The sequence below is a fragment of the Triticum urartu genome, chromosome 3 (genome assembly GCF_003073215.2).
Source record: "Triticum urartu cultivar G1812 chromosome 3, Tu2.1, whole genome shotgun sequence".
Lineage (NCBI taxonomy): Eukaryota > Viridiplantae > Streptophyta > Magnoliopsida > Poales > Poaceae > Triticum > Triticum urartu.
Genome location: NC_053024.1, coordinates 55,622,711 through 55,629,878, shown reverse-complemented (window position 1 = coordinate 55,629,878; position 7,168 = coordinate 55,622,711). Strand labels below are relative to the sequence as shown.

Below are 7,168 nucleotides of genomic sequence, written 5' to 3'. Positions count from 1 at the left end.
ACCCTCTAGCCCATTATTGCCATTCTTATAGCTATATATACTGTGTCCTTGCTAACTACCCCTCCATCCGAAAAAGCTTGTTCTTAAGCTTCTTTCTCAATGAATGTATCTAGCGCTAACTTGGTACTAGATATATTCCATTGAGGACAAATTTTTCAGACGGAGGAGTAGGTCTTTATTTGTGTGGTTTACAACGGATTCAAATAACCCTACAACAACACACAAGCGATGGAGTGTAGAGGAGACCTGCAAGCAAATGTCCTTGGTACTTCGCAATCGAGAAACAGTTAGTTCTTTAGTCTTTATCATATGATTATGTGGTTGTCGACGTGAGGAGGGGTTTGGGACTCATGATCGAGGATTGGGATATATGTTATGTGGATTGAGCTGAAATGAATGATATGTGTTGATTTGTGTGTGAATGACGTCCCAACAGCTCCCGGTACAGGGGAGACTTTGCTGAATTTTGTTGTAATTACCGTACTTATTTTATACTAAGTATGGGTTTCTACTTATTGGTTGATGCAGGTTAAGATGTCGCCACTCTTCTTGTGTCACCCTGCTTCTTCTTACTCCGCTTGCAAAATCCGGTTACTTTTCTATCCTTTTGTATATGATTATGTTGGTTGCCACTATGAAGGTTTGGGCCTCATGACCGAGGATTGAGACATATTCTTGTGTGGGTTGGGCTGAAAAGAATGATATGTGTTGATTTGTGTGTAAATGATGTCCGACGGCTCCTGTATTTTTTTGCGGGAAAACTTTCGATCTATCCCTCTTCAATTATGGTAGTACAACTGACTAGAAATAATAAAAAATTCGTTCAAATTCGTAGACCACATAGTGATGACTACAAGCACTGAAGCCTAGTAGAAAAGCCTAGTAGAGGCATTCAGAAAACGTTGTAAGTGGCGCGGACAGGAGAAGCCGCTAGTATGACGCCGCTGATAAGGCTCACTAATGGCGCCGACTTCCAACACTTGTAGAAACCTGATATTACTGGCATTGGCGGCTAACGCCGCTGATAACTTTGGTACTGTTGGCGCGGGTCGGCCAACGCCACATGTACTTATTGTATTCGTGGTGTCCAGGAAAAAACAACACCGCTATAAAATATGACAGAATTATAAAAATAATAATCATGTTGCATATGAAATCTCGTTACCTTAAAAATTGCATTGCATCAAAATCAGATTACATTACATTATATAGTTGCATTGCATGTGAAACCATATTGCATTGCATATGAAATCACATTACATTATATAATCTGAAATCACATATGAAATCATATTGCACTGCATATGAAACCACAAGGCTTTTGCTGTGTGCTTTTGGCACACGGCAGACATTCAAATCCGGTAGTGAACTTTGTCTTGTTGTATATTTGGACCGCGTCTTTTTAAAGAGAAAACGTCACACATAATTTCTTTTCCACCAAACTCCATTGGCCTCGTTGATATGTTCATTCTCTTCTTTTCCAATCTTGTGTATGCATTGGCTATATTCTCTTGCTTCTTGAGCACTCCCATTTAATGATTTCCTCAAAGGTGGACATATCGTGCCAAGATGAATCTTGCATTCCTAGTTTTCTTTGCGTAAACTAATATAGGTTCCTCTAACAAACTGTGGGTTTTACTTAGGACTTGGAAAGCTGACAATTATGCAAAAAAATCCGCATGGCACTATTGGAAGTTGAAAAAAAATTAGTTGTGATGTGTCAACATAATATATACAAGCCCACAAGCCACTCATGCAGATGGTATGATGGACAACTAGGGTTTTATGTCCGTTTCATCGACCTCTTTGCATTTCCCTTGCCATATATATGAACCAAGGATGTAGCTAATTTTGTCGATATGGTAACCATCCTAGCTTTTTAGTAGTGCGATTAACAAACTATGGGTTGTAATCACAATGTTTAGATGCATGCCAAAATACATCACCTCACTGGATCAAGAACAATGACGTGGAAGCCCAAGCCATAGGCACTAGACACAAGCCACCCACGCAGATCATGAACAACTTATATGTCTGTTTCCTTGCACCTTTTTAGCTTTATGTAGCTATATAAACCGTTAAGAGATCAAGAGTGTAGTTATCCATATACACAATTGATTAATATAGTGATAAATCAGAGACAGAAAGTTCGTGCGCAGAGGAACAATGTCGATGAAGACCGTGTTCTCGGTGCTCCTACTATGTATTCTCATGGCGACACCCATAGCAGCCGAGTATGACGCATGGAGCGTTAACAGTGGTCCTTGGATGTGCTATCCGGGGCAGGCCTTCCAGGTGCCCGCGCTCCCTGGCTGTCATCCAGTGCTGAAGCTCCAATGCAATGGCAGCAAGGTGCCCGAGGCTGTCCTAAGGGACTGCTGCCAGCAGCTCGCGACATCAGCGAGTGGTGCAGGTGCGGTGCCCTCTACAGCATGTTGGACAGCATGTATAAGGAGCATGGCGTGCAGGAGGGACAGGCGGGGACAGGAGCGTTCCCACGCTGCCGGAGGGAGGTGGTGAAGCTGACGGCGGCGAGCATCACAGCGGTCTGCAGGCTACCCATCGTCGTTGATGCGTCCGGAGATGGAGCGTATGTCTGCAAGGATGTGGCCGCATACCCAGACGCCTAGTCAAGCAAATGAGTAGCTACTATGTTGTGTCATGCATCTGCCTCTTAATTTGTGGGGGTGCGCACAAGCTAAATAAAATGGTGTATGTGCCTATGCGAAATGCATCGTTAATGAATAAAAGTGAAGTTCCGTGATGATCGAGAAATTTCAATCAAACATACAAAAGAATAAGTAGTCGCATCCCCTCTGACAGAGAGAGAAATTCGTTAGCACCGATGCAAAATGATGTGTCTTAAAAAGCATATAGGTACATTGTATAGTTGATTCTATGGTATAAAATAACTAAAAGTAACCAAAATCTTAGAAAATATATGTTTCCATCTTTGCATCTGATTTAAATGCATTTATGCACCTGTTTGCATGCATAACTGCCATCATGTTGTCAGAATTCTTTTTGATATATGCAGCCCATTTATCCTTCCTCATGTTCACTGACATGTGTGTAGAGAAGTGCAAAATATGAACTCCGGTGGATCAAAAGTCCAACAAAGGAACATTTTTCCTTTAGGAAAGGATTCTGTCTACTCCAAAAGGGGTTTGGTCTTTAGATGTTTCACGACAAATCCAATCATTATAGTTCACTACCGGAAAACGGTCCTACCCCGACGGCCAAAACTATGCGTACGGCTGCCGTCAGCCTACTTCGAGCTATGCCGATAGCCCAGTCCTGGCCGTCGGCTTATCCTGGCCGTCGGGCTACACCGATCTACGCCGACGGTAGCCATCGGCACAGAACGGCCGTCGACCTAGATGCAAACACGCTGACAGCAGCCGTCGGCATACCTGTGGGCCCGGCGACCCTGCCCGTGACCAGCGGCTAACGCCATCAAACCTATGCCGATGGTCAGGACCGGCGACCATCGGCATATCTCCGCATGCCACGTCACCGATCCGCGGCGTAGATATGCCGACGGCAGCCGTCGGAATAGGCGCCACGTCACCGATCCGCGGCACGGTGCCCACCAAAGCCCTGTCGTCTCTATGCCGACGGCATAGTTTTTTTTACATGTGTTTTTTACATATGTTTTTATGCTTTTTTACATATGTTTTTATGCTTTCTTTACATATGTTTTTATGCTTTTTATGTATTATATGAATATATATATATGTAGTTTGTAATTTTTTCCATTGATTATGAATATATGTATACAGTTTGTATTTTTTCGAGCACATTAATAATGTGCCGTCATGTTCTTTTGAATATAGGTCCTTATATTTTATTAAAATCAAAAACAGCTATGCCGACAGAAGTTTAGTGGCGGTTGCAAACGCCCGGCACCCGTCTTAGGAGTGTGACCCCCTCACATCCGCGGTGTGCCCCCCTCACGGACGGCGCCACCGCCGGCATCTGGAGGGCGGAAACAGCCGCATCGGGTCTGTACGGAGGGGACGTTGCTCCCAAACGTTTCTATGGGATGACCTACCACAACCGGGTGGTGTTGTGGCATGTCCGAAGAGGCGGCACGCATCTTCGGGGCATGGCCCCCCTAACGGACGGCGCCGCCGCCGGCACCTAGAGGGGGGAAACGGACGCATCGGGTCTACACGGAGGGGATGTAGCTGTCGGTTTGGCCCGGATGTTGCTCCCAGGTGTCCCTCTATGCTGACTGATGACCCACAAGTATAGGGGATCTATCGTAGTCCTTTCGATAAGTAAGAGTGTCGAACCCAACGAGGAGCAAAAGGAAATGATAAGCGGTTTTCAGCAAGGTATTCTCTGCAAGTACTGAAATAAGTGGTAACAGATAGTTTTATGATAAGATAAATTGTAACGAGCAACAAGTAACAAAAGTAAATAAAGTGCATCAAGGTGGCCCAATCCTTTTTGTAGCAAAGGACAAGCTGGAACAAACTCTTATATAAGGAAAAGCGCTCCTGAGGACACATGGGAATATCGTCAAGCTAGTTTCCATCACGTTCATATGATTCGCGTTCGATACTTTGATAATTTGATATGTGGGTGGACCGGTGCTTGGGTGCTGTTCTTACTTGAACAAGCATCCCACTTATGATTAACCTCTATTGCAAGCATCCGCAACTACAACAAAAGTATTAAAGTAAACCTAACCATAACATAAAACATGTGGATCCAAATCAGCCCCTTACGAAGCAACGCATAAACTAGGGTTTAAGGTTCTGTCACTCTAGCAACCCATCATCTACTTATTACTTCCAAATGCCTTCCTCTAGGCCCAAATAATGATGAAGTGTTATGTAGTCGACGTTCACATAACACCACTAGAGGCTAGACAACATACATCTTATCAAAATATCAAACGAATACCAAATTCACATGACTACTAATAGCAAGACTTCTCCCTTGTCCTCAGGAACAAACGTAATTACTCACAAAGCATATTCATGTTCATAATCAGAGGGGTAATAATATGCATATAGGATCTGAACATATGATCTTCCACCAAATAAACCAACTAGCATCAACTACAAGGAGTAATCAACACTACTAGCAACCTATTAGCACCAATCCCGGACTTTGAGACAAGAATTGGATACAAGAGATGAACTAGGGTTTGGAGATGAGATGGTGCTGGTGAAGATGTTGATGGAGATTGCCCTCTCCCGATGAGAGGAGCGTTGGTGATGACGATGGTGATGATTTCCCCCTCCCGGAGGGAAGTATCCCCGGCAGAACAGCTCTGCCGGAGCTCTAGATTGGTTCCGCCTCGTGACGGCGGAGTCTCGTCCTGAAAAGTTCCTCCTGATTTTTTTCTCATCGAAAGACTTCATATAGGAGAAGATGGACGTCGGAGAGCCACCAGGGGGCCCACGAGGTAGGGGCGCGCCCTAGGGGGGCGCGCCCCCCACCCTCGTGAGCGGGGTGTGGCCCCCTGGCCTTCATCTTTGGCGAGGATTTTTCTTTATTTATTTTAAGATGTTCCGTGGAGTTTCAGGACTTTTGGAGTTGCGCAGAATAGGTCTCTAATATTTGCTCTTTTTCCAGCCCAGAATTCCAACTGCCGGCATTGTCCCTCCTTATGTAAACCTTGTAAAATAAGAGAGAATAACCATAAATATTGTGACATAAAATGAATAACATTCCATAATGCAATAAATATTGATATAATAGTATGATGCAAAATGGACGTATCACGCGCGCAGGGAGGCGCTGCGCGGCGGCGGCGGCGAGAGACGAGCGTTGGGAAGGAAGGAGACGGGGCGCACCAGCGGGCGGATCAGGCGGAAGCAGCAGGAGCTTCGATCGAGCCTGGCAATAGCTAGCAATCCACGTGAACACGCTTGTATACGAAGCTCAAGTTTGGCAACAACTAGCAATCCATGCGTACATGCTTGTATACAACCATGAGGAACAACTCGATCTGGAGTGGAAGAGTCACAGCTTGATCTGAAGTGCAAGGGAATCCAGCGAGCGTGAACACACGGGCGCACGCGCGTAGATGAAGCCATGCGAAGGAAACACAGCGAGGCAGGAGCGGCGGCCGGCGCGTAGGGCGCGCGAGAGGCGGCGGCTGGGCGGCGGCGGCGGCGGCTGGCGCGGGGAGGTGAGAAAAAAAAACCTAGGAAACTGATATCATGTAGACAGAAAAGTTTGCAATACAATAGACGTTGTATTGATAGGGTGCTGGTGCACGTATATATGATACAAGGGAAGACCTCTATCTTAACTATACAAAACTAGGAGGTGGGCCACAAATTCAATACATATGCAATACACAGTATATACTCAACACAAATAAATTGATATAGTTGAATAGTAATGTTAGTCTCAGATAATTAGTTAACATTGTTTTTTCGGTAGTTCACACTAAAATCTAAAGTAGAACAATCTAGAGTATAAGGAGCAGCAGTAAACCAACCTGGTAGCAGGGACGTTTGTGGCTGAAGAAAAAGATCTTACTGGGCACAAACAACACTCTTGATCCATCAAACACAAACATGCAATTTCCTTGCAAAAAAAACACAAACATGCAATTAACTATGTACAATATATAGGGATTCAAACAGTGGCTTGAGATGCGTGAGACTCGACTGCTTCGACGCCAGCGTGTGTGCGTGTTAAGTAACGCCGTCGCGTCACAGCATGGCGCACAGTCCATTCATACTCCGGCCGTCTTAGAGTCATTTTTTTTCGTCGAATGCTTCATTCTGCAGAATATCGGCCTGCCTGTCTTGCTCTCGCTTGCTGCCATTGACCTCGTCCTTTCTCTCTGGTGGTCGTCAATGCCGTCGGGCGATGGCCGGCAGCGTCGAGCTCGTCTCCCCCGTCCATGCATCTCAACTTCTGGTCCAGGCAGCGTGTGTATCCTTCATCTTGAAATTTGTTCAAGCAGCAGCAGGCCATATAGGCCACGTAGGGAGTACATTTTTCTGGGCCGTCTTTGTGTTTAGACGGGCTGAGGCCATCCAGTCTATTAGGTGGGCCTGCTTCGTTCATAGGATCGCACGCAGGGCGAGGCACATGTTGGAGGGCAGACCAGCGTGACGGGAAAAGGAAACAGATTATTGTATGTATAGAAAGTTCTACGGACGGACGGATATATAGACCCGACTATGCTAAT

At 45.4% G+C, this 7,168-nt stretch overlaps 1 pseudogene; it reads left to right on the top strand.

Annotated features, from left to right (window-relative positions):
* Positions 1-2,088: 2,088 nt before the first annotated feature.
* LOC125542799 lies at positions 2,089-2,764 on the top strand (annotated as a pseudogene).
* Positions 2,765-7,168: the final 4,404 nt, after the last annotated feature.